The 26,916-nt window shown below is 50.0% G+C and overlaps 9 non-coding genes across 9 annotated transcripts; all 9 read right to left on the minus strand.

Annotated features, from left to right (window-relative positions):
* Nucleotides 1–2,348: 2,348 nt before the first annotated feature.
* Nucleotides 2,349–2,421, minus strand: trnam-cau (transfer RNA methionine (anticodon CAU)). The gene has a single exon. It is a non-coding gene; the product is annotated as a tRNA-Met (tRNA).
* A 2,922-nt stretch (nt 2,422–5,343) lies between these two features.
* trnam-cau (transfer RNA methionine (anticodon CAU)) lies at nt 5,344–5,416 on the minus strand. The gene has a single exon. It is a non-coding gene; the product is annotated as a tRNA-Met (tRNA).
* Nucleotides 5,417–8,344: 2,928 nt separating this feature from the next.
* trnam-cau (transfer RNA methionine (anticodon CAU)) lies at nt 8,345–8,417 on the minus strand. Its single transcript has one exon. It is a non-coding gene; the product is annotated as a tRNA-Met (tRNA).
* A 2,921-nt stretch (nt 8,418–11,338) lies between these two features.
* Nucleotides 11,339–11,411, minus strand: trnam-cau (transfer RNA methionine (anticodon CAU)). The gene has a single exon. It is a non-coding gene; the product is annotated as a tRNA-Met (tRNA).
* Nucleotides 11,412–14,332: 2,921 nt separating this feature from the next.
* trnam-cau (transfer RNA methionine (anticodon CAU)) lies at nt 14,333–14,405 on the minus strand. Its single transcript has one exon. It is a non-coding gene; the product is annotated as a tRNA-Met (tRNA).
* Nucleotides 14,406–17,326: 2,921 nt separating this feature from the next.
* Nucleotides 17,327–17,399, minus strand: trnam-cau (transfer RNA methionine (anticodon CAU)). The gene has a single exon. It is a non-coding gene; the product is annotated as a tRNA-Met (tRNA).
* A 2,921-nt stretch (nt 17,400–20,320) lies between these two features.
* trnam-cau (transfer RNA methionine (anticodon CAU)) lies at nt 20,321–20,393 on the minus strand. Its single transcript has one exon. It is a non-coding gene; the product is annotated as a tRNA-Met (tRNA).
* Nucleotides 20,394–23,315: 2,922 nt separating this feature from the next.
* Nucleotides 23,316–23,388, minus strand: trnam-cau (transfer RNA methionine (anticodon CAU)). The gene has a single exon. It is a non-coding gene; the product is annotated as a tRNA-Met (tRNA).
* Nucleotides 23,389–26,316: 2,928 nt separating this feature from the next.
* trnam-cau (transfer RNA methionine (anticodon CAU)) lies at nt 26,317–26,389 on the minus strand. Its single transcript has one exon. It is a non-coding gene; the product is annotated as a tRNA-Met (tRNA).
* Nucleotides 26,390–26,916: the final 527 nt, after the last annotated feature.

Genomic DNA, 26,916 nt, shown 5'->3' on the forward strand with positions numbered 1-26,916 from the left:
TTGCAACCCTTTTCTATGCAATGTACATTTGCAAAACGCAGCAAAAATAGTGTTGGCGCATACAGCCCGAGGGGGTCTTACACGGGTGCCGGCCACTCGGTAAACTATGGCGGGAGGACCCCCTTACACAGTGGTCTTTCTCCATGGAGCCTTTGGAGCGGCTGCCCCAAGCTTTACTGCATCCCACAGCACGTAGTCCTGGACCTCGGAACGTGCCAGCGAGCGAAACTCAAGTCGTGGACGACTCTTTGCACTGGAAGAATTGGGATCGGAATTCCTCCTCCCCACCCCCACCTCCCGCCCCCCGACTGGACTTTAAAACTGGACTTTATGGAGTATGGGGAAGGAACCCCAACCCTCACGGACAATAGTACTGTGAATGAGAGCCAAAACCTTACACAAAGCACACAGACGCAGGCTGCATTCCGATGGATCAATTTCAAACATTCCAACATCACAACAGAACTGATAGTGTCAAAGGACTGGAATTTGGGACATTATCATAACAGTGACACAGCATAACTGCCGTCATGTAACACAATTAAGTAATTAGGGAGGCCATTCTTACAACTAACCGGCCCCAGGCCACAGCATTCACTCCTGTCGAGGCAGGAGAGAAACCTTTTCACGTATATCAGCTCTGGAGCCTGGAATACCTCACCCTGGTGGAGTTTATTGTTCTCGGTCATGGAAATAACATCAACATAAGTGGATCTGCCTGGACCAGGCAGGTAACTGACGAAAGAGATTAAAAGGTGCTAAGCGCTCACCATCCAGCAGGATGGCTCCAGGTGATGTGTTTATGATATTTCGATAAGGATCATCATGAAAAGGACAAGATCGAAGAGTTTGGCACTGCAGTCAAGAAGGAGGGTCAGGAAGAGTCAACCTGGCTCGTGGACCTACAAATTCTCACCTCATGGAGGATTGTAAGTTATCAGCCAAATGTGAGGGGTATTTGGGGCTGAGAGTTGAAAGCAATTTTAAGTGTGACAAAGAAATCCTGGGAGGGTTTGGGGTTTTGAATTGAGTGAGTTTGGGGCAGAAGTGTGGGCTTTTGCTTGTGGGTTTTCGGAAAAGGTGCGTCTTAAAAGTGGTGGTGACTTGTGTGTTTGGGTGGGAGCCGAGCCGAGCCGAGCCGAGGTTAAATGGTGGAGGGATTTAAATCGGTCTAAGCAAGCAAGGTGTCGTGTGGCGTCCTTTACATTCGTTTCGAGGTCTTTGTATCAGGGTGTTAGGGGGGTCTTAATAAAGAAGTTTATGGTTCCGCCCAACCCTGTGCCTGTGCAATTTGTCCTTTCTAAAATCCTAAAGAACCATCAGTAAGGGGGGTAAACAGGAGCCGGAAGCTCTCACAAAGAACGAGCAGCAGGTTTCAGGCAGACCAAAGTGCGCCTTTCAGCTAGTTGATGGTCCTCCAGCAAGAGTTGATGCTTACCTGGGGTGTGCGTCCAGTTTTTTTTTTTATTTCCAAAATATACTTTATTCATAAATATCTGTAAAAATTACATTGCCAAACAGTTTCCAAACAGCACCAAAAAATACAAACATTGCAAGGGAGATCAGTTTCCTTCAATACTGTCATGAGTTTCTTCCCAACCCTTCCGTTTCACAATTGTCATGTCAATTACAGTTTTACATTTACAGCAATTGAGAACATTAACGATACAGTTCGAGGGGTGCGTCCAGTTTGAGCAGCATGGCAGGCAAAACCTCAGCACTCACTGGAAAGCAAAAGAAATCTTGTGTCAGTCAGACAGGGCTCTCGACTGCTCCCTCACACTCGTGGCGGCTGCTAGTTTCCGCTCACCAGCTTTTCCTTGCGCCAGCTGGGGCTCTTCTGGGCTTCTTTCATGGTTATTGGAGCTGGCCGGTCCTGCCGCTGCTAACTTGCTGCTGCTGGAGGGACCTGCTGATTGAAGCAAAGCACTGACTGCGTTCAGGCAGTGAGCCAAGCCCAAGCCCAAGCCCAAGCCCAAGCCGCATTTCCCTGCAGCTCAAGGAGCAACTTGGAGACAGCTGCTATGGGGCTGTTGTGAAAGAATCTGGGCTCAGCAGTCTTAGCCAAGCTGGGGAATTAGCTCAAATGGTAGAGCGCTCGCTTAGCATGTGAGAGGTAGCGGGATCGATGCCTGCATTCTCCATTCTGCTTTTTCCTGGGCTCCAATCTTCACATTCAGCACTTGTGGCAACCAGCTGACAACGTCTTGCCTTGCGCTCCCATCTCCAGTGCTGGAGGCTGTCAAATGCTTTGCAGCACTGCAGCAAGCAAAGCGGCTGGATTTTGGCACGCAACGAGAGCGGAAAGGTCAAGTGAGTGATGGCAAAAGAAAGCACAGTGGGCACACTGCCTTCTCTGAGGATCGAACTCAGGACCTTCAGATTATGAGACTGACGCGCTGCCTACTGCGCTAAGAAGGCACTGCCATGCAGCACGCCCAAGTAGACCAAGTTGCAAAGTGTTCCCAAGCCGCAGGACAAAGTCGACACAAAACTCTCAGCCAGCCAGGAGTCAAAGCTATCAGCTTCCCATCCCTAGACAGACGTCTTATCCATTACAGCATTGGCCCAGGCTGTGGAGAGCAGCTGGCCGTTCACAGTCCCACAGCACAGCGGCAGCAATGGCTAGGCCAAGGCCTGAGCGGCAAACCATCAGCCAGCACTTTTGTCACTTCCCTTCCGTAGCTCAGCTGCTGCGGCGCAGGACTGTAGAGGAAAGCAGAGCAAAAGCATCCTTTGGCCGCTGCTTAAATTCACACTTGAAGGAGTATGTGCTTTTTTAGAGTAAGCGTGTAGTAAGCAGCAATTAGCTGAAGGTAGCGCTCTTAACTTGACAAGTCGATGGCTGCTCAACGTGTTGCCGCCAAGGCACGGGATCCCTCGTTTCCTGTCTGCAAACTGCCTGCACGCGACTGTTTCACTTCCGCAGTTTCATCTGCTGGCCAGCAGGGGTTCGTCTTTGCTCCCCCAGAATATATAATATTCCATAAAAATTTGCAACCCTTTTCTATGCAATGTACATTTGCAAAACACAGCAAAAATAGTGTTGGCGCATACAGCCCGAGGGGGTCTTACACGGGTGCCGGCCACTCGGTAAACTATGGCGGGAGGACCCCCTTACACAGTGGTCTTTCTCCATGGAGCCTTTGGAGCGGCTGCCCCAAGCTTTACTGCATCCCACAGCACGTAGTCCTGGACCTCGGAACGTGCCAGCGAGCGAAACTCAAGTCGTGGACGACTCTTTGCACTGGAAGAATTGGGATCGGAATTCCTCCTCCCCACCCCCACCTCCCGCCCCCCGCCCCCCGACTGGACTTTAAAACTGGACTTTATGGAGTATGGGGAAGGAACCCCAACCCTCACGGACAATAGTACTGTGAATGAGAGCCAAAACCTTACACAAAGCACACAGACGCAGGCTGCATTCCGATGGATCAATTTCAAACATTCCAACATCACAACAGAACTGATAGTGTCAAAGGACTGGAATTTGGGACATTATCATAACAGTGACACAGCATAACTGCCGTCATGTAACACAATTAAGTAATTAGGGAGGCCATTCTTACAACTAACCGGCCCCAGGCCACAGCATTCACTCCTGTCGAGGCAGGAGAGAAACCTTTTCACGTATATCAGCTCTGGAGCCTGGAATACCTCACCCTGGTGGAGTTTATTGTTCTCGGTCATGGAAATAACATCAACATAAGTGGATCTGTCTGGACCAGGCAGGTAACTGACGAAAGAGATTAAAAGGTGCTAAGCGCTCACCATCCAGCAGGATGGCTCCAGGTGATGTGTTTATGATATTTCGATAAGGATCATCATGAAAAGGACAAGATCGAAGAGTTTGGCACTGCAGTCAAGAAGGAGGGTCAGGAAGAGTCAACCTGGCTCGTGGACCTACAAATTCTCACCTCATGGAGGATTGTAAGTTATCAGCCAAATGTGAGGGGTATTTGGGGCTGAGAGTTGAAAGCAATTTTAAGTGTGACAAAGAAATCCTGGGAGGGTTTGGGGTTTTGAATTGAGTGAGTTTGGGGCAGAAGTGTGGGCTTTTGCTTGTGGGTTTTCGGAAAAGGTGCGTCTTAAAAGTGGTGGTGACTTGTGTGTTTGGGTGGGAGCCGAGCCGAGCCGAGGTTAAATGGTGGAGGGATTTAAATCGGTCTAAGCAAGCAAGGTGTCGTGTGGTGTCCTTTACATTCGTTTCGAGGTCTTTGTATCAGGGTGTTAGGGGGGTCTTAATAAAGAAGTTTACGGTTCCGCCCAACCCTGTGCCTGTGCAATTTGTCCTTTCTAAAATCCTAAAGAACCATCAGTAAGGGGGGTAAACAGGAGCAGGAAGCTCTCACAAAGAACGAGCAGCAGGTTTCAGGCAGACCAAAGTGCGCCTTTCAGCTAGTTGATGGTTCTCCAGCAAGAGTTGATGCTTACCTGGGGTGTGCGTCCAGTTTTTTTTTTATTTCCAAAATATACTTTATTCATAAATATCTGTAAAAATTACATTGCCAAACAGTTTCCAAACAGCACCAAAAAATACAAACATTGCAAGGGAGATCAGTTTCCTTCAATACTGTCATGAGTTTCTTCCCAACCCTTCCGTTTCACAATTGTCATGTCAATTACAGTTTTACATTTACAGCAATTGAGAATATTAACGATACAGTTCGAGGGGTGCGTCCAGTTTGAGCAGCATGGCAGGCAAAACCTCAGCACTCACTGGAAAGCAAAAGAAGTCTTGTGTCAGTCAGACAGGGCTCTCGACTGCTCCCTCACACTCGTGGCGGCTGCTAGTTTCCGCTCACCAGCTTTTCCTTGCGCCAGCTGGGGCTCTTCTGGGCTTCTTTCATGGTTATTGGAGCTGGCCGGTCCTGCCGCTGCTAACTTGCTGCTGCTGGAGGGACCTGCTGATTGAAGCAAAGCACTGACTGCGTTCAGGCAGTGAGCCAAGCCCAAGCCCAAGCCCAAGCCCAAGCCGCATTTCCCTGCAGCTCAAGGAGCAACTTGGAGACAGCTGCTATGGGGCTGTTGTGAAAGAATCTGGGCTCAGCTGTCTTAGCCAAGCTGGGGAATTAGCTCAAATGGTAGAGCGCTTGCTTAGCATGTGAGAGGTAGCGGGATCGATGCCTGCATTCTCCATTCTGCTTTTTCCTGGGCTCCAATCTTCACATTCAGCACTTGTGGCAACCAGCTGACAACGTCTTGCCTTGCGCTCCCATCTCCAGTGCTGGAGGCTGTCAAATGCTTTGCAGCACTGCAGCAAGCAAAGCGGCTGGATTTTGGCACGCAACGAGAGCGGAAAGGTCAAGTGAGTGATGGCAAAAGAAAGCACAGTGGGCACACTGCCTTCTCTGAGGATCGAACTCAGGACCTTCAGATTATGAGACTGACGCGCTGCCTACTGCGCTAAGAAGGCACTGCCATGCAGCACGCCCAAGTAGACCAAGTTGCAAAGTGTTCCCAAGCCGCAGGACAAAGTCGACACAAAACTCTCAGCCAGCCAGGAGTCAAAGCTATCAGCTTCCCATCCCTAGACAGACGTCTTATCCATTACAGCATTGGCCCAGGCTGTGGAGAGCAGCTGGCCGTTCACAGTCCCACAGCACAGCGGCAGCAATGGCTAGGCCAAGGCCTGAGCGGCAAACCATCAGCCAGCACTTTTGTCACTTCCCTTCCGTAGCTCAGCTGCTGCGGCGCAGGACTGTAGAGGAAAGCAGAGCAAAATCATCCTTTGGCCGCTGCTTAAATTCACACTTGAAGGAGTATGTGCTTTTTTAGAGTAAGCGTGTAGTAAGCAGCAATTAGCTGAAGGTAGCGCTCTTAACTTGACAAGTCGATGGCTGCTCAACGTGTTGCCGCCAAGGCACGGGATCCCTCGTTTCCTGTCTGCAAACTGCCTGCACGCGACTGTTTCACTTCCGCAGTTTCATCTGCTGGCCAGCAGGGGTTCGTCTTTGCTCCCCCAGAATATATAATATTCCATAAAAATTTGCAACCCTTTTCTATGCAATGTACATTTGCAAAACGCAGCAAAAATAGTGTTGGCGCATACAGCCCGAGGGGGTCTTACACGGGTGCCGGCCACTCGGTAAACTATGGCGGGAGGACCCCCTTACACAGTGGTCTTTCTCCATGGAGCCTTTGGAGCGGCTGCCCCAAGCTTTACTGCATCCCACAGCACGTAGTCCTGGACCTCGGAACGTGCCAGCGAGCGAAACTCAAGTCGTGGACGACTCTTTGCACTGGAAGAATTGGGATCGGAATTCCTCCTCCCCACCCCCACCTCCCGCCCCCCGCCCCCCGACTGGACTTTAAAACTGGACTTTATGGAGTATGGGGAAGGAACCCCAACCCTCACGGACAATAGTACTGTGAATGAGAGCCAAAACCTTACACAAAGCACACAGACGCAGGCTGCATTCCGATGGATCAATTTCAAACATTCCAACATCACAACAGAACTGATAGTGTCAAAGGACTGGAATTTGGGACATTATCATAACAGTGACACAGCATAACTGCCGTCATGTAACACAATTAAGTAATTAGGGAGGCCATTCTTACAACTAACCGGCCCCAGGCCACAGCATTCACTCCTGTCGAGGCAGGAGAGAAACCTTTTCACGTATATCAGCTCTGGAGCCTGGAATACCTCACCCTGGTGGAGTTTATTGTTCTCGGTCATGGAAATAACATCAACATAAGTGGATCTGCCTGGACCAGGCAGGTAACTGACGAAAGAGATTAAAAGGTGCTAAGCGCTCACCATCCAGCAGGATGGCTCCAGGTGATGTGTTTATGATATTTCGATAAGGATCATCATGAAAAGGACAAGATCGAAGAGTTTGGCACTGCAGTCAAGAAGGAGGGTCAGGAAGAGTCAACCTGGCTCGTGGACCTACAAATTCTCACCTCATGGAGGATTGTAAGTTATCAGCCAAATGTGAGGGGTATTTGGGGCTGAGAGTTGAAAGCAATTTTAAGTGTGACAAAGAAATCCTGGGAGGGTTTGGGGTTTTGAATTGAGTGAGTTTGGGGCAGAAGTGTGGGCTTTTGCTTGTGGGTTTTCGGAAAAGGTGCGTCTTAAAAGTGGTGGTGACTTGTGTGTTTGGGTGGGAGCCGAGCCGAGCCGAGCCGAGGTTAAATGGTGGAGGGATTTAAATCGGTCTAAGCAAGCAAGGTGTCGTGTGGCGTCCTTTACATTCGTTTCGAGGTCTTTGTATCAGGGTGTTAGGGGGGTCTTAATAAAGAAGTTTATGGTTCCGCCCAACCCTGTGCCTGTGCAATTTGTCCTTTCTAAAATCCTAAAGAACCATCAGTAAGGGGGGTAAACAGGAGCCGGAAGCTCTCACAAAGAACGAGCAGCAGGTTTCAGGCAGACCAAAGTGCGCCTTTCAGCTAGTTGATGGTCCTCCAGCAAGAGTTGATGCTTACCTGGGGTGTGCGTCCAGTTTTTTTTTTTATTTCCAAAATATACTTTATTCATAAATATCTGTAAAAATTACATTGCCAAACAGTTTCCAAACAGCACCAAAAAATACAAACATTGCAAGGGAGATCAGTTTCCTTCAATACTGTCATGAGTTTCTTCCCAACCCTTCCGTTTCACAATTGTCATGTCAATTACAGTTTTACATTTACAGCAATTGAGAACATTAACGATACAGTTCGAGGGGTGCGTCCAGTTTGAGCAGCATGGCAGGCAAAACCTCAGCACTCACTGGAAAGCAAAAGAAGTCTTGTGTCAGTCAGACAGGGCTCTCGACTGCTCCCTCACACTCGTGGCGGCTGCTAGTTTCCGCTCACCAGCTTTTCCTTGCGCCAGCTGGGGCTCTTCTGGGCTTCTTTCATGGTTATTGGAGCTGGCCGGTCCTGCCGCTGCTAACTTGCTGCTGCTGGAGGGACCTGCTGATTGAAGCAAAGCACTGACTGCGTTCAGGCAGTGAGCCAAGCCCAAGCCCAAGCCCAAGCCCAAGCCGCATTTCCCTGCAGCTCAAGGAGCAACTTGGAGACAGCTGCTATGGGGCTGTTGTGAAAGAATCTGGGCTCAGCAGTCTTAGCCAAGCTGGGGAATTAGCTCAAATGGTAGAGCGCTCGCTTAGCATGTGAGAGGTAGCGGGATCGATGCCTGCATTCTCCATTCTGCTTTTTCCTGGGCTCCAATCTTCACATTCAGCACTTGTGGCAACCAGCTGACAACGTCTTGCCTTGCGCTCCCATCTCCAGTGCTGGAGGCTGTCAAATGCTTTGCAGCACTGCAGCAAGCAAAGCGGCTGGATTTTGGCACGCAACGAGAGCGGAAAGGTCAAGTGAGTGATGGCAAAAGAAAGCACAGTGGGCACACTGCCTTCTCTGAGGATCGAACTCAGGACCTTCAGATTATGAGACTGACGCGCTGCCTACTGCGCTAAGAAGGCACTGCCATGCAGCACGCCCAAGTAGACCAAGTTGCAAAGTGTTCCCAAGCCGCAGGACAAAGTCGACACAAAACTGTCAGCCAGCCAGGAGTCAAAGCTATCAGCTTCCCATCCCTAGACAGACGTCTTATCCATTACAGCATTGGCCCAGGCTGTGGAGAGCAGCTGGCCGTTCACAGTCCCACAGCACAGCGGCAGCAATGGCTAGGCCAAGGCCTGAGCGGCAAACCATCAGCCAGCACTTTTGTCACTTCCCTTCCGTAGCTCAGCTGCTGCGGCGCAGGACTGTAGAGGAAAGCAGAGCAAAATCATCCTTTGGCCGCTGCTTAAATTCACACTTGAAGGAGTATGTGCTTTTTTAGAGTAAGCGTGTAGTAAGCAGCAATTAGCTGAAGGTAGCGCTCTTAACTTGACAAGTCGATGGCTGCTCAACGTGTTGCCGCCAAGGCACGGGATCCCTCGTTTCCTGTCTGCAAACTGCCTGCACGCGACTGTTTCACTTCCGCAGTTTCATCTGCTGGCCAGCAGGGGTTCGTCTTTGCTCCCCCAGAATATATAATATTCCATAAAAATTTGCAACCCTTTTCTATGCAATGTACATTTGCAAAACGCAGCAAAAATAGTGTTGGCGCATACAGCCCGAGGGGGTCTTACACGGGTGCCGGCCACTCGGTAAACTATGGCGGGAGGACCCCCTTACACAGTGGTCTTTCTCCATGGAGCCTTTGGAGCGGCTGCCCCAAGCTTTACTGCATCCCACAGCACGTAGTCCTGGACCTCGGAACGTGCCAGCGAGCGAAACTCAAGTCGTGGACGACTCTTTGCACTGGAAGAATTGGGATCGGAATTCCTCCTCCCCACCCCCACCTCCCGCCCCCCGACTGGACTTTAAAACTGGACTTTATGGAGTATGGGGAAGGAACCCCAACCCTCACGGACAATAGTACTGTGAATGAGAGCCAAAACCTTACACAAAGCACACAGACGCAGGCTGCATTCCGATGGATCAATTTCAAACATTCCAACATCACAACAGAACTGACAGTGTCAAAGGACTGGAATTTGGGACATTATCATAACAGTGACACAGCATAACTGCCGTCATGTAACACAATTAAGTAATTAGGGAGGCCATTCTTACAACTAACCGGCCCCAGGCCACAGCATTCACTCCTGTCGAGGCAGGAGAGAAACCTTTTCACGTATATCAGCTCTGGAGCCTGGAATACCTCACCCTGGTGGAGTTTATTGTTCTCGGTCATGGAAATAACATCAACATAAGTGGATCTGCCTGGACCAGGCAGGTAACTGACGAAAGAGATTAAAAGGTGCTAAGCGCTCACCATCCAGCAGGATGGCTCCAGGTGATGTGTTTATGATATTTCGATAAGGATCATCATGAAAAGGACAAGATCGAAGAGTTTGGCACTGCAGTCAAGAAGGAGGGTCAGGAAGAGTCAACCTGGCTCGTGGACCTACAAATTCTCACCTCATGGAGGATTGTAAGTTATCAGCCAAATGTGAGGGGTATTTGGGGCTGAGAGTTGAAAGCAATTTTAAGTGTGACAAAGAAATCCTGGGAGGGTTTGGGGTTTTGAATTGAGTGAGTTTGGGGCAGAAGTGTGGGCTTTTGCTTGTGGGTTTTCGGAAAAGGTGCGTCTTAAAAGTGGTGGTGACTTGTGTGTTTGGGTGGGAGCCGAGCCGAGCCGAGCCGAGGTTAAATGGTGGAGGGATTTAAATCGGTCTAAGCAAGCAAGGTGTCGTGTGGCGTCCTTTACATTCGTTTCGAGGTCTTTGTATCAGGGTGTTAGGGGGGTCTTAATAAAGAAGTTTATGGTTCCGCCCAACCCTGTGCCTGTGCAATTTGTCCTTTCTAAAATCCTAAAGAACCATCAGTAAGGGGGGTAAACAGGAGCCGGAAGCTCTCACAAAGAACGAGCAGCAGGTTTCAGGCAGACCAAAGTGCGCCTTTCAGCTAGTTGATGGTCCTCCAGCAAGAGTTGATGCTTACCTGGGGTGTGCGTCCAGTTTTTTTTTTTATTTCCAAAATATACTTTATTCATAAATATCTGTAAAAATTACATTGCCAAACAGTTTCCAAACAGCACCAAAAAATACAAACATTGCAAGGGAGATCAGTTTCCTTCAATACTGTCATGAGTTTCTTCCCAACCCTTCCGTTTCACAATTGTCATGTCAATTACAGTTTTACATTTACAGCAATTGAGAACATTAACGATACAGTTCGAGGGGTGCGTCCAGTTTGAGCAGCATGGCAGGCAAAACCTCAGCACTCACTGGAAAGCAAAAGAAGTCTTGTGTCAGTCAGACAGGGCTCTCGACTGCTCCCTCACACTCGTGGCGGCTGCTAGTTTCCGCTCACCAGCTTTTCCTTGCGCCAGCTGGGGCTCTTCTGGGCTTCTTTCATGGTTATTGGAGCTGGCCGGTCCTGCCGCTGCTAACTTGCTGCTGCTGGAGGGACCTGCTGATTGAAGCAAAGCACTGACTGCGTTCAGGCAGTGAGCCAAGCCCAAGCCCAAGCCCAAGCCCAAGCCGCATTTCCCTGCAGCTCAAGGAGCAACTTGGAGACAGCTGCTATGGGGCTGTTGTGAAAGAATCTGGGCTCAGCAGTCTTAGCCAAGCTGGGGAATTAGCTCAAATGGTAGAGCGCTTGCTTAGCATGTGAGAGGTAGCGGGATCGATGCCTGCATTCTCCATTCTGCTTTTTCCTGGGCTCCAATCTTCACATTCAGCACTTGTGGCAACCAGCTGACAACGTCTTGCCTTGCGCTCCCATCTCCAGTGCTGGAGGCTGTCAAATGCTTTGCAGCACTGCAGCAAGCAAAGCGGCTGGATTTTGGCACGCAACGAGAGCGGAAAGGTCAAGTGAGTGATGGCAAAAGAAAGCACAGTGGGCACACTGCCTTCTCTGAGGATCGAACTCAGGACCTTCAGATTATGAGACTGACGCGCTGCCTACTGCGCTAAGAAGGCACTGCCATGCAGCACGCCCAAGTAGACCAAGTTGCAAAGTGTTCCCAAGCCGCAGGACAAAGTCGACACAAAACTCTCAGCCAGCCAGGAGTCAAAGCTATCAGCTTCCCATCCCTAGACAGACGTCTTATCCATTACAGCATTGGCCCAGGCTGTGGAGAGCAGCTGGCCGTTCACAGTCCCACAGCACAGCGGCAGCAATGGCTAGGCCAAGGCCTGAGCGGCAAACCATCAGCCAGCACTTTTGTCACTTCCCTTCCGTAGCTCAGCTGCTGCGGCGCAGGACTGTAGAGGAAAGCAGAGCAAAATCATCCTTTGGCCGCTGCTTAAATTCACACTTGAAGGAGTATGTGCTTTTTTAGAGTAAGCGTGTAGTAAGCAGCAATTAGCTGAAGGTAGCGCTCTTAACTTGACAAGTCGATGGCTGCTCAACGTGTTGCCGCCAAGGCACGGGATCCCTCGTTTCCTGTCTGCAAACTGCCTGCACGCGACTGTTTCACTTCCGCAGTTTCATCTGCTGGCCAGCAGGGGTTCGTCTTTGCTCCCCCAGAATATATAATATTCCATAAAAATTTGCAACCCTTTTCTATGCAATGTACATTTGCAAAACGCAGCAAAAATAGTGTTGGCGCATACAGCCCGAGGGGGTCTTACACGGGTGCCGGCCACTCGGTAAACTATGGCGGGAGGACCCCCTTACACAGTGGTCTTTCTCCATGGAGCCTTTGGAGCGGCTGCCCCAAGCTTTACTGCATCCCACAGCACGTAGTCCTGGACCTCGGAACGTGCCAGCGAGCGAAACTCAAGTCGTGGACGACTCTTTGCACTGGAAGAATTGGGATCGGAATTCCTCCTCCCCACCCCCACCTCCCGCCCCCCGACTGGACTTTAAAACTGGACTTTATGGAGTATGGGGAAGGAACCCCAACCCTCACGGACAATAGTACTGTGAATGAGAGCCAAAACCTTACACAAAGCACACAGACGCAGGCTGCATTCCGATGGATCAATTTCAAACATTCCAACATCACAACAGAACTGATAGTGTCAAAGGACTGGAATTTGGGACATTATCATAACAGTGACACAGCATAACTGCCGTCATGTAACACAATTAAGTAATTAGGGAGGCCATTCTTACAACTAACCGGCCCCAGGCCACAGCATTCACTCCTGTCGAGGCAGGAGAGAAACCTTTTCACGTATATCAGCTCTGGAGCCTGGAATACCTCACCCTGGTGGAGTTTATTGTTCTCGGTCATGGAAATAACATCAACATAAGTGGATCTGCCTGGACCAGGCAGGTAACTGACGAAAGAGATTAAAAGGTGCTAAGCGCTCACCATCCAGCAGGATGGCTCCAGGTGATGTGTTTATGATATTTCGATAAGGATCATCATGAAAAGGACAAGATCGAAGAGTTTGGCACTGCAGTCAAGAAGGAGGGTCAGGAAGAGTCAACCTGGCTCGTGGACCTACAAATTCTCACCTCATGGAGGATTGTAAGTTATCAGCCAAATGTGAGGGGTATTTGGGGCTGAGAGTTGAAAGCAATTTTAAGTGTGACAAAGAAATCCTGGGAGGGTTTGGGGTTTTGAATTGAGTGAGTTTGGGGCAGAAGTGTGGGCTTTTGCTTGTGGGTTTTCGGAAAAGGTGCGTCTTAAAAGTGGTGGTGACTTGTGTGTTTGGGTGGGAGCCGAGCCGAGCCGAGCCGAGGTTAAATGGTGGAGGGATTTAAATCGGTCTAAGCAAGCAAGGTGTCGTGTGGCGTCCTTTACATTCGTTTCGAGGTCTTTGTATCAGGGTGTTAGGGGGGTCTTAATAAAGAAGTTTATGGTTCCGCCCAACCCTGTGCCTGTGCAATTTGTCCTTTCTAAAATCCTAAAGAACCATCAGTAAGGGGGGTAAACAGGAGCCGGAAGCTCTCACAAAGAACGAGCAGCAGGTTTCAGGCAGACCAAAGTGCGCCTTTCAGCTAGTTGATGGTCCTCCAGCAAGAGTTGATGCTTACCTGGGGTGTGCGTCCAGTTTTTTTTTTTATTTCCAAAATATACTTTATTCATAAATATCTGTAAAAATTACATTGCCAAACAGTTTCCAAACAGCACCAAAAAATACAAACATTGCAAGGGAGATCAGTTTCCTTCAATACTGTCATGAGTTTCTTCCCAACCCTTCCGTTTCACAATTGTCATGTCAATTACAGTTTTACATTTACAGCAATTGAGAACATTAACGATACAGTTCGAGGGGTGCGTCCAGTTTGAGCAGCATGGCAGGCAAAACCTCAGCACTCACTGGAAAGCAAAAGAAGTCTTGTGTCAGTCAGACAGGGCTCTCGACTGCTCCCTCACACTCGTGGCGGCTGCTAGTTTCCGCTCACCAGCTTTTCCTTGCGCCAGCTGGGGCTCTTCTGGGCTTCTTTCATGGTTATTGGAGCTGGCCGGTCCTGCCGCTGCTAACTTGCTGCTGCTGGAGGGACCTGCTGATTGAAGCAAAGCACTGACTGCGTTCAGGCAGTGAGCCAAGCCCAAGCCCAAGCCCAAGCCCAAGCCGCATTTCCCTGCAGCTCAAGGAGCAACTTGGAGACAGCTGCTATGGGGCTGTTGTGAAAGAATCTGGGCTCAGCAGTCTTAGCCAAGCTGGGGAATTAGCTCAAATGGTAGAGCGCTTGCTTAGCATGTGAGAGGTAGCGGGATCGATGCCTGCATTCTCCATTCTGCTTTTTCCTGGGCTCCAATCTTCACATTCAGCACTTGTGGCAACCAGCTGACAACGTCTTGCCTTGCGCTCCCATCTCCAGTGCTGGAGGCTGTCAAATGCTTTGCAGCACTGCAGCAAGCAAAGCGGCTGGATTTTGGCACGCAACGAGAGCGGAAAGGTCAAGTGAGTGATGGCAAAAGAAAGCACAGTGGGCACACTGCCTTCTCTGAGGATCGAACTCAGGACCTTCAGATTATGAGACTGACGCGCTGCCTACTGCGCTAAGAAGGCACTGCCATGCAGCACGCCCAAGTAGACCAAGTTGCAAAGTGTTCCCAAGCCGCAGGACAAAGTCGACACAAAACTCTCAGCCAGCCAGGAGTCAAAGCTATCAGCTTCCCATCCCTAGACAGACGTCTTATCCATTACAGCATTGGCCCAGGCTGTGGAGAGCAGCTGGCCGTTCACAGTCCCACAGCACAGCGGCAGCAATGGCTAGGCCAAGGCCTGAGCGGCAAACCATCAGCCAGCACTTTTGTCACTTCCCTTCCGTAGCTCAGCTGCTGCGGCGCAGGACTGTAGAGGAAAGCAGAGCAAAATCATCCTTTGGCCGCTGCTTAAATTCACACTTGAAGGAGTATGTGCTTTTTTAGAGTAAGCGTGTAGTAAGCAGCAATTAGCTGAAGGTAGCGCTCTTAACTTGACAAGTCGATGGCTGCTCAACGTGTTGCCGCCAAGGCACGGGATCCCTCGTTTCCTGTCTGCAAACTGCCTGCACGCGACTGTTTCACTTCCGCAGTTTCATCTGCTGGCCAGCAGGGGTTCGTCTTTGCTCCCCCAGAATATATAATATTCCATAAAAATTTGCAACCCTTTTCTATGCAATGTACATTTGCAAAACGCAGCAAAAATAGTGTTGGCGCATACAGCCCGAGGGGGTCTTACACGGGTGCCGGCCACTCGGTAAACTATGGCGGGAGGACCCCCTTACACAGTGGTCTTTCTCCATGGAGCCTTTGGAGCGGCTGCCCCAAGCTTTACTGCATCCCACAGCACGTAGTCCTGGACCTCGGAACGTGCCAGCGAGCGAAACTCAAGTCGTGGACGACTCTTTGCACTGGAAGAATTGGGATCGGAATTCCTCCTCCCCACCCCCACCTCCCGCCCCCCGACTGGACTTTAAAACTGGACTTTATGGAGTATGGGGAAGGAACCCCAACCCTCACGGACAATAGTACTGTGAATGAGAGCCAAAACCTTACACAAAGCACACAGACGCAGGCTGCATTCCGATGGATCAATTTCAAACATTCCAACATCACAACAGAACTGATAGTGTCAAAGGACTGGAATTTGGGACATTATCATAACAGTGACACAGCATAACTGCCGTCATGTAACACAATTAAGTAATTAGGGAGGCCATTCTTACAACTAACCGGCCCCAGGCCACAGCATTCACTCCTGTCGAGGCAGGAGAGAAACCTTTTCACGTATATCAGCTCTGGAGCCTGGAATACCTCACCCTGGTGGAGTTTATTGTTCTCGGTCATGGAAATAACATCAACATAAGTGGATCTGCCTGGACCAGGCAGGTAACTGACGAAAGAGATTAAAAGGTGCTAAGCGCTCACCATCCAGCAGGATGGCTCCAGGTGATGTGTTTATGATATTTCGATAAGGATCATCATGAAAAGGACAAGATCGAAGAGTTTGGCACTGCAGTCAAGAAGGAGGGTCAGGAAGAGTCAACCTGGCTCGTGGACCTACAAATTCTCACCTCATGGAGGATTGTAAGTTATCAGCCAAATGTGAGGGGTATTTGGGGCTGAGAGTTGAAAGCAATTTTAAGTGTGACAAAGAAATCCTGGGAGGGTTTGGGGTTTTGAATTGAGTGAGTTTGGGGCAGAAGTGTGGGCTTTTGCTTGTGGGTTTTCGGAAAAGGTGCGTCTTAAAAGTGGTGGTGACTTGTGTGTTTGGGTGGGAGCCGAGCCGAGCCGAGCCGAGGTTAAATGGTGGAGGGATTTAAATCGGTCTAAGCAAGCAAGGTGTCGTGTGGCGTCCTTTACATTCGTTTCGAGGTCTTTGTATCAGGGTGTTAGGGGGGTCTTAATAAAGAAGTTTATGGTTCCGCCCAACCCTGTGCCTGTGCAATTTGTCCTTTCTAAAATCCTAAAGAACCATCAGTAAGGGGGGTAAACAGGAGCCGGAAGCTCTCACAAAGAACGAGCAGCAGGTTTCAGGCAGACCAAAGTGCGCCTTTCAGCTAGTTGATGGTCCTCCAGCAAGAGTTGATGCTTACCTGGGGTGTGCGTCCAGTTTTTTTTTTTATTTCCAAAATATACTTTATTCATAAATATCTGTAAAAATTACATTGCCAAACAGTTTCCAAACAGCACCAAAAAATACAAACATTGCAAGGGAGATCAGTTTCCTTCAATACTGTCATGAGTTTCTTCCCAACCCTTCCGTTTCACAATTGTCATGTCAATTACAGTTTTACATTTACAGCAATTGAGAACATTAACGATACAGTTCGAGGGGTGCGTCCAGTTTGAGCAGCATGGCAGGCAAAACCTCAGCACTCACTGGAAAGCAAAAGAAGTCTTGTGTCAGTCAGACAGGGCTCTCGACTGCTCCCTCACACTCGTGGCGGCTGCTAGTTTCCGCTCACCAGCTTTTCCTTGCGCCAGCTGGGGCTCTTCTGGGCTTCTTTCATGGTTATTGGAGCTGGCCGGTCCTGCCGCTGCTAACTTGCTGCTGCTGGAGGGACCTGCTGATTGAAGCAAAGCACTGACTGCGTTCAGGCAGTGAGCCAAGCCCAAGCCCAAGCCCAAGCCCAAGCCGCATTTCCCTGCAGCTCAAGGAGCAACTTGGAGACAGCTGCTATGGGGCTGTTGTGAAAGAATCTGGGCTCAGCAGTCTTAGCCAAGCTGGGGAATTAGCTCAAATGGTAGAGCGCTTGCTTAGCATGTGAGAGGTAGCGGGATCGATGCCTGCATTCTCCATTCTGCTTTTTCCTGGGCTCCAATCTTCACATTCAGCACTTGTGGCAACCAGCTGACAACGTCTTGCCTTGCGCTCCCATCTCCAGTGCTGGAGGCTGTCAAATGCTTTGCAGCACTGCAGCAAGCAAAGCGGCTGGATTTTGGCACGCAACGAGAGCGGAAAGGTCAAGTGAGTGATGGCAAAAGAAAGCACAGTGGGCACACTGCCTTCTCTGAGGATCGAACTCAGGACCTTCAGATTATGAGACTGACGCGCTGCCTACTGCGCTAAGAAGGCACTGCCATGCAGCACGCCCAAGTAGACCAAGTTGCAAAGTGTTCCCAAGCCGCAGGACAAAGTCGACACAAAACTCTCAGCCAGCCAGGAGTCAAAGCTATCAGCTTCCCATCCCTAGACAGACGTCTTATCCATTACAGCATTGGCCCAGGCTGTGGAGAGCAGCTGGCCGTTCACAGTCCCACAGCACAGCGGCAGCAATGGCTAGGCCAAGGCCTGAGCGGCAAACCATCAGCCAGCACTTTTGTCACTTCCCTTCCGTAGCTCAGCTGCTGCGGCGCAGGACTGTAGAGGAAAGCAGAGCAAAATCATCCTTTGGCCGCTGCTTAAATTCACACTTGAAGGAGTATGTGCTTTTTTAGAGTAAGCGTGTAGTAAGCAGCAATTAGCTGAAGGTAGCGCTCTTAACTTGACAAGTCGATGGCTGCTCAACGTGTTGCCGCCAAGGCACGGGATCCCTCGTTTCCTGTCTGCAAACTGCCTGCACGCGACTGTTTCACTTCCGCAGTTTCATCTGCTGGCCAGCAGGGGTTCGTCTTTGCTCCCCCAGAATATATAATATTCCATAAAAATTTGCAACCCTTTTCTATGCAATGTACATTTGCAAAACGCAGCAAAAATAGTGTTGGCGCATACAGCCCGAGGGGGTCTTACACGGGTGCCGGCCACTCGGTAAACTATGGCGGGAGGACCCCCTTACACAGTGGTCTTTCTCCATGGAGCCTTTGGAGCGGCTGCCCCAAGCTTTACTGCATCCCACAGCACGTAGTCCTGGACCTCGGAACGTGCCAGCGAGCGAAACTCAAGTCGTGGACGACTCTTTGCACTGGAAGAATTGGGATCGGAATTCCTCCTCCCCACCCCCACCTCCCGCCCCCCGACTGGACTTTAAAACTGGACTTTATGGAGTATGGGGAAGGAACCCCAACCCTCACGGACAATAGTACTGTGAATGAGAGCCAAAACCTTACACAAAGCACACAGACGCAGGCTGCATTCCGATGGATCAATTTCAAACATTCCAACATCACAACAGAACTGATAGTGTCAAAGGACTGGAATTTGGGACATTATCATAACAGTGACACAGCATAACTGCCGTCATGTAACACAATTAAGTAATTAGGGAGGCCATTCTTACAACTAACCGGCCCCAGGCCACAGCATTCACTCCTGTCGAGGCAGGAGAGAAACCTTTTCACGTATATCAGCTCTGGAGCCTGGAATACCTCACCCTGGTGGAGTTTATTGTTCTCGGTCATGGAAATAACATCAACATAAGTGGATCTGCCTGGACCAGGCAGGTAACTGACGAAAGAGATTAAAAGGTGCTAAGCGCTCACCATCCAGCAGGATGGCTCCAGGTGATGTGTTTATGATATTTCGATAAGGATCATCATGAAAAGGACAAGATCGAAGAGTTTGGCACTGCAGTCAAGAAGGAGGGTCAGGAAGAGTCAACCTGGCTCGTGGACCTACAAATTCTCACCTCATGGAGGATTGTAAGTTATCAGCCAAATGTGAGGGGTATTTGGGGCTGAGAGTTGAAAGCAATTTTAAGTGTGACAAAGAAATCCTGGGAGGGTTTGGGGTTTTGAATTGAGTGAGTTTGGGGCAGAAGTGTGGGCTTTTGCTTGTGGGTTTTCGGAAAAGGTGCGTCTTAAAAGTGGTGGTGACTTGTGTGTTTGGGTGGGAGCCGAGCCGAGCCGAGCCGAGGTTAAATGGTGGAGGGATTTAAATCGGTCTAAGCAAGCAAGGTGTCGTGTGGCGTCCTTTACATTCGTTTCGAGGTCTTTGTATCAGGGTGTTAGGGGGGTCTTAATAAAGAAGTTTATGGTTCCGCCCAACCCTGTGCCTGTGCAATTTGTCCTTTCTAAAATCCTAAAGAACCATCAGTAAGGGGGGTAAACAGGAGCCGGAAGCTCTCACAAAGAACGAGCAGCAGGTTTCAGGCAGACCAAAGTGCGCCTTTCAGCTAGTTGATGGTCCTCCAGCAAGAGTTGATGCTTACCTGGGGTGTGCGTCCAGTTTTTTTTTTTATTTCCAAAATATACTTTATTCATAAATATCTGTAAAAATTACATTGCCAAACAGTTTCCAAACAGCACCAAAAAATACAAACATTGCAAGGGAGATCAGTTTCCTTCAATACTGTCATGAGTTTCTTCCCAACCCTTCCGTTTCACAATTGTCATGTCAATTACAGTTTTACATTTACAGCAATTGAGAACATTAACGATACAGTTCGAGGGGTGCGTCCAGTTTGAGCAGCATGGCAGGCAAAACCTCAGCACTCACTGGAAAGCAAAAGAAATCTTGTGTCAGTCAGACAGGGCTCTCGACTGCTCCCTCACACTCGTGGCGGCTGCTAGTTTCCGCTCACCAGCTTTTCCTTGCGCCAGCTGGGGCTCTTCTGGGCTTCTTTCATGGTTATTGGAGCTGGCCGGTCCTGCCGCTGCTAACTTGCTGCTGCTGGAGGGACCTGCTGATTGAAGCAAAGCACTGACTGCGTTCAGGCAGTGAGCCAAGCCCAAGCCCAAGCCCAAGCCCAAGCCGCATTTCCCTGCAGCTCAAGGAGCAACTTGGAGACAGCTGCTATGGGGCTGTTGTGAAAGAATCTGGGCTCAGCAGTCTTAGCCAAGCTGGGGAATTAGCTCAAATGGTAGAGCGCTCGCTTAGCATGTGAGAGGTAGCGGGATCGATGCCTGCATTCTCCATTCTGCTTTTTCCTGGGCTCCAATCTTCACATTCAGCACTTGTGGCAACCAGCTGACAACGTCTTGCCTTGCGCTCCCATCTCCAGTGCTGGAGGCTGTCAAATGCTTTGCAGCACTGCAGCAAGCAAAGCGGCTGGATTTTGGCACGCAACGAGAGCGGAAAGGTCAAGTGAGTGATGGCAAAAGAAAGCACAGTGGGCACACTGCCTTCTCTGAGGATCGAACTCAGGACCTTCAGATTATGAGACTGACGCGCTGCCTACTGCGCTAAGAAGGCACTGCCATGCAGCACGCCCAAGTAGACCAAGTTGCAAAGTGTTCCCAAGCCGCAGGACAAAGTCGACACAAAACTCTCAGCCAGCCAGGAGTCAAAGCTATCAGCTTCCCATCCCTAGACAGACGTCTTATCCATTACAGCATTGGCCCAGGCTGTGGAGAGCAGCTGGCCGTTCACAGTCCCACAGCACAGCGGCAGCAATGGCTAGGCCAAGGCCTGAGCGGCAAACCATCAGCCAGCACTTTTGTCACTTCCCTTCCGTAGCTCAGCTGCTGCGGCGCAGGACTGTAGAGGAAAGCAGAGCAAAAGCATCCTTTGGCCGCTGCTTAAATTCACACTTGAAGGAGTATGTGCTTTTTTAGAGTAAGCGTGTAGTAAGCAGCAATTAGCTGAAGGTAGCGCTCTTAACTTGACAAGTCGATGGCTGCTCAACGTGTTGCCGCCAAGGCACGGGATCCCTCGTTTCCTGTCTGCAAACTGCCTGCACGCGACTGTTTCACTTCCGCAGTTTCATCTGCTGGCCAGCAGGGGTTCGTCTTTGCTCCCCCAGAATATATAATATTCCATAAAAATTTGCAACCCTTTTCTATGCAATGTACATTTGCAAAACACAGCAAAAATAGTGTTGGCGCATACAGCCCGAGGGGGTCTTACACGGGTGCCGGCCACTCGGTAAACTATGGCGGGAGGACCCCCTTACACAGTGGTCTTTCTCCATGGAGCCTTTGGAGCGGCTGCCCCAAGCTTTACTGCATCCCACAGCACGTAGTCCTGGACCTCGGAACGTGCCAGCGAGCGAAACTCAAGTCGTGGACGACTCTTTGCACTGGAAGAATTGGGATCGGAATTCCTCCTCCCCACCCCCACCTCCCGCCCCCCGCCCCCCGACTGGACTTTAAAACTGGACTTTATGGAGTATGGGGAAGGAACCCCAACCCTCACGGACAATAGTACTGTGAATGAGAGCCAAAACCTTACACAAAGCACACAGACGCAGGCTGCATTCCGATGGATCAATTTCAAACATTCCAACATCACAACAGAACTGATAGTGTCAAAGGACTGGAATTTGGGACATTATCATAACAGTGACACAGCATAACTGCCGTCATGTAACACAATTAAGTAATTAGGGAGGCCATTCTTACAACTAACCGGCCCCAGGCCACAGCATTCACTCCTGTCGAGGCAGGAGAGAAACCTTTTCACGTATATCAGCTCTGGAGCCTGGAATACCTCACCCTGGTGGAGTTTATTGTTCTCGGTCATGGAAATAACATCAACATAAGTGGATCTGTCTGGACCAGGCAGGTAACTGACGAAAGAGATTAAAAGGTGCTAAGCGCTCACCATCCAGCAGGATGGCTCCAGGTGATGTGTTTATGATATTTCGATAAGGATCATCATGAAAAGGACAAGATCGAAGAGTTTGGCACTGCAGTCAAGAAGGAGGGTCAGGAAGAGTCAACCTGGCTCGTGGACCTACAAATTCTCACCTCATGGAGGATTGTAAGTTATCAGCCAAATGTGAGGGGTATTTGGGGCTGAGAGTTGAAAGCAATTTTAAGTGTGACAAAGAAATCCTGGGAGGGTTTGGGGTTTTGAATTGAGTGAGTTTGGGGCAGAAGTGTGGGCTTTTGCTTGTGGGTTTTCGGAAAAGGTGCGTCTTAAAAGTGGTGGTGACTTGTGTGTTTGGGTGGGAGCCGAGCCGAGCCGAGGTTAAATGGTGGAGGGATTTAAATCGGTCTAAGCAAGCAAGGTGTCGTGTGGTGTCCTTTACATTCGTTTCGAGGTCTTTGTATCAGGGTGTTAGGGGGGTCTTAATAAAGAAGTTTACGGTTCCGCCCAACCCTGTGCCTGTGCAATTTGTCCTTTCTAAAATCCTAAAGAACCATCAGTAAGGGGGGTAAACAGGAGCAGGAAGCTCTCACAAAGAACGAGCAGCAGGTTTCAGGCAGACCAAAGTGCGCCTTTCAGCTAGTTGATGGTTCTCCAGCAAGAGTTGATGCTTACCTGGGGTGTGCGTCCAGTTTTTTTTTTATTTCCAAAATATACTTTATTCATAAATATCTGTAAAAATTACATTGCCAAACAGTTTCCAAACAGCACCAAAAAATACAAACATTGCAAGGGAGATCAGTTTCCTTCAATACTGTCATGAGTTTCTTCCCAACCCTTCCGTTTCACAATTGTCATGTCAATTACAGTTTTACATTTACAGCAATTGAGAATATTAACGATACAGTTCGAGGGGTGCGTCCAGTTTGAGCAGCATGGCAGGCAAAACCTCAGCACTCACTGGAAAGCAAAAGAAGTCTTGTGTCAGTCAGACAGGGCTCTCGACTGCTCCCTCACACTCGTGGCGGCTGCTAGTTTCCGCTCACCAGCTTTTCCTTGCGCCAGCTGGGGCTCTTCTGGGCTTCTTTCATGGTTATTGGAGCTGGCCGGTCCTGCCGCTGCTAACTTGCTGCTGCTGGAGGGACCTGCTGATTGAAGCAAAGCACTGACTGCGTTCAGGCAGTGAGCCAAGCCCAAGCCCAAGCCCAAGCCCAAGCCGCATTTCCCTGCAGCTCAAGGAGCAACTTGGAGACAGCTGCTATGGGGCTGTTGTGAAAGAATCTGGGCTCAGCTGTCTTAGCCAAGCTGGGGAATTAGCTCAAATGGTAGAGCGCTTGCTTAGCATGTGAGAGGTAGCGGGATCGATGCCTGCATTCTCCATTCTGCTTTTTCCTGGGCTCCAATCTTCACATTCAGCACTTGTGGCAACCAGCTGACAACGTCTTGCCTTGCGCTCCCATCTCCAGTGCTGGAGGCTGTCAAATGCTTTGCAGCACTGCAGCAAGCAAAGCGGCTGGATTTTGGCACGCAACGAGAGCGGAAAGGTCAAGTGAGTGATGGCAAAAGAAAGCACAGTGGGCACACTGCCTTCTCTGAGGATCGAACTCAGGACCTTCAGATTATGAGACTGACGCGCTGCCTACTGCGCTAAGAAGGCACTGCCATGCAGCACGCCCAAGTAGACCAAGTTGCAAAGTGTTCCCAAGCCGCAGGACAAAGTCGACACAAAACTCTCAGCCAGCCAGGAGTCAAAGCTATCAGCTTCCCATCCCTAGACAGACGTCTTATCCATTACAGCATTGGCCCAGGCTGTGGAGAGCAGCTGGCCGTTCACAGTCCCACAGCACAGCGGCAGCAATGGCTAGGCCAAGGCCTGAGCGGCAAACCATCAGCCAGCACTTTTGTCACTTCCCTTCCGTAGCTCAGCTGCTGCGGCGCAGGACTGTAGAGGAAAGCAGAGCAAAATCATCCTTTGGCCGCTGCTTAAATTCACACTTGAAGGAGTATGTGCTTTTTTAGAGTAAGCGTGTAGTAAGCAGCAATTAGCTGAAGGTAGCGCTCTTAACTTGACAAGTCGATGGCTGCTCAACGTGTTGCCGCCAAGGCACGGGATCCCTCGTTTCCTGTCTGCAAACTGCCTGCACGCGACTGTTTCACTTCCGCAGTTTCATCTGCTGGCCAGCAGGGGTTCGTCTTTGCTCCCCCAGAATATATAATATTCCATAAAAATTTGCAACCCTTTTCTATGCAATGTACATTTGCAAAACGCAGCAAAAATAGTGTTGGCGCATACAGCCCGAGGGGGTCTTACACGGGTGCCGGCCACTCGGTAAACTATGGCGGGAGGACCCCCTTACACAGTGGTCTTTCTCCATGGAGCCTTTGGAGCGGCTGCCCCAAGCTTTACTGCATCCCACAGCACGTAGTCCTGGACCTCGGAACGTGCCAGCGAGCGAAACTCAAGTCGTGGACGACTCTTTGCACTGGAAGAATTGGGATCGGAATTCCTCCTCCCCACCCCCACCTCCCGCCCCCCGCCCCCCGACTGGACTTTAAAACTGGACTTTATGGAGTATGGGGAAGGAACCCCAACCCTCACGGACAATAGTACTGTGAATGAGAGCCAAAACCTTACACAAAGCACACAGACGCAGGCTGCATTCCGATGGATCAATTTCAAACATTCCAACATCACAACAGAACTGATAGTGTCAAAGGACTGGAATTTGGGACATTATCATAACAGTGACACAGCATAACTGCCGTCATGTAACACAATTAAGTAATTAGGGAGGCCATTCTTACAACTAACCGGCCCCAGGCCACAGCATTCACTCCTGTCGAGGCAGGAGAGAAACCTTTTCACGTATATCAGCTCTGGAGCCTGGAATACCTCACCCTGGTGGAGTTTATTGTTCTCGGTCATGGAAATAACATCAACATAAGTGGATCTGCCTGGACCAGGCAGGTAACTGACGAAAGAGATTAAAAGGTGCTAAGCGCTCACCATCCAGCAGGATGGCTCCAGGTGATGTGTTTATGATATTTCGATAAGGATCATCATGAAAAGGACAAGATCGAAGAGTTTGGCACTGCAGTCAAGAAGGAGGGTCAGGAAGAGTCAACCTGGCTCGTGGACCTACAAATTCTCACCTCATGGAGGATTGTAAGTTATCAGCCAAATGTGAGGGGTATTTGGGGCTGAGAGTTGAAAGCAATTTTAAGTGTGACAAAGAAATCCTGGGAGGGTTTGGGGTTTTGAATTGAGTGAGTTTGGGGCAGAAGTGTGGGCTTTTGCTTGTGGGTTTTCGGAAAAGGTGCGTCTTAAAAGTGGTGGTGACTTGTGTGTTTGGGTGGGAGCCGAGCCGAGCCGAGCCGAGGTTAAATGGTGGAGGGATTTAAATCGGTCTAAGCAAGCAAGGTGTCGTGTGGCGTCCTTTACATTCGTTTCGAGGTCTTTGTATCAGGGTGTTAGGGGGGTCTTAATAAAGAAGTTTATGGTTCCGCCCAACCCTGTGCCTGTGCAATTTGTCCTTTCTAAAATCCTAAAGAACCATCAGTAAGGGGGGTAAACAGGAGCCGGAAGCTCTCACAAAGAACGAGCAGCAGGTTTCAGGCAGACCAAAGTGCGCCTTTCAGCTAGTTGATGGTCCTCCAGCAAGAGTTGATGCTTACCTGGGGTGTGCGTCCAGTTTTTTTTTTTATTTCCAAAATATACTTTATTCATAAATATCTGTAAAAATTACATTGCCAAACAGTTTCCAAACAGCACCAAAAAATACAAACATTGCAAGGGAGATCAGTTTCCTTCAATACTGTCATGAGTTTCTTCCCAACCCTTCCGTTTCACAATTGTCATGTCAATTACAGTTTTACATTTACAGCAATTGAGAACATTAACGATACAGTTCGAGGGGTGCGTCCAGTTTGAGCAGCATGGCAGGCAAAACCTCAGCACTCACTGGAAAGCAAAAGAAGTCTTGTGTCAGTCAGACAGGGCTCTCGACTGCTCCCTCACACTCGTGGCGGCTGCTAGTTTCCGCTCACCAGCTTTTCCTTGCGCCAGCTGGGGCTCTTCTGGGCTTCTTTCATGGTTATTGGAGCTGGCCGGTCCTGCCGCTGCTAACTTGCTGCTGCTGGAGGGACCTGCTGATTGAAGCAAAGCACTGACTGCGTTCAGGCAGTGAGCCAAGCCCAAGCCCAAGCCCAAGCCCAAGCCGCATTTCCCTGCAGCTCAAGGAGCAACTTGGAGACAGCTGCTATGGGGCTGTTGTGAAAGAATCTGGGCTCAGCAGTCTTAGCCAAGCTGGGGAATTAGCTCAAATGGTAGAGCGCTCGCTTAGCATGTGAGAGGTAGCGGGATCGATGCCTGCATTCTCCATTCTGCTTTTTCCTGGGCTCCAATCTTCACATTCAGCACTTGTGGCAACCAGCTGACAACGTCTTGCCTTGCGCTCCCATCTCCAGTGCTGGAGGCTGTCAAATGCTTTGCAGCACTGCAGCAAGCAAAGCGGCTGGATTTTGGCACGCAACGAGAGCGGAAAGGTCAAGTGAGTGATGGCAAAAGAAAGCACAGTGGGCACACTGCCTTCTCTGAGGATCGAACTCAGGACCTTCAGATTATGAGACTGACGCGCTGCCTACTGCGCTAAGAAGGCACTGCCATGCAGCACGCCCAAGTAGACCAAGTTGCAAAGTGTTCCCAAGCCGCAGGACAAAGTCGACACAAAACTCTCAGCCAGCCAGGAGTCAAAGCTATCAGCTTCCCATCCCTAGACAGACGTCTTATCCATTACAGCATTGGCCCAGGCTGTGGAGAGCAGCTGGCCGTTCACAGTCCCACAGCACAGCGGCAGCAATGGCTAGGCCAAGGCCTGAGCGGCAAACCATCAGCCAGCACTTTTGTCACTTCCCTTCCGTAGCTCAGCTGCTGCGGCGCAGGACTGTAGAGGAAAGCAGAGCAAAAGCATCCTTTGGCCGCTGCTTAAATTCACACTTGAAGGAGTATGTGCTTTTTTAGAGTAAGCGTGTAGTAAGCAGCAATTAGCTGAAGGTAGCGCTCTTAACTTGACAAGTCGATGGCTGCTCAACGTGTTGCCGCCAAGGCACGGGATCCCTCGTTTCCTGTCTGCAAACTGCCTGCACGCGACTGTTTCACTTCCGCAGTTTCATCTGCTGGCCAGCA

The sequence above is a fragment of the Heterodontus francisci genome, chromosome 5 (genome assembly GCF_036365525.1).
Source record: "Heterodontus francisci isolate sHetFra1 chromosome 5, sHetFra1.hap1, whole genome shotgun sequence".
NCBI lineage: Eukaryota > Metazoa > Chordata > Chondrichthyes > Heterodontiformes > Heterodontidae > Heterodontus > Heterodontus francisci.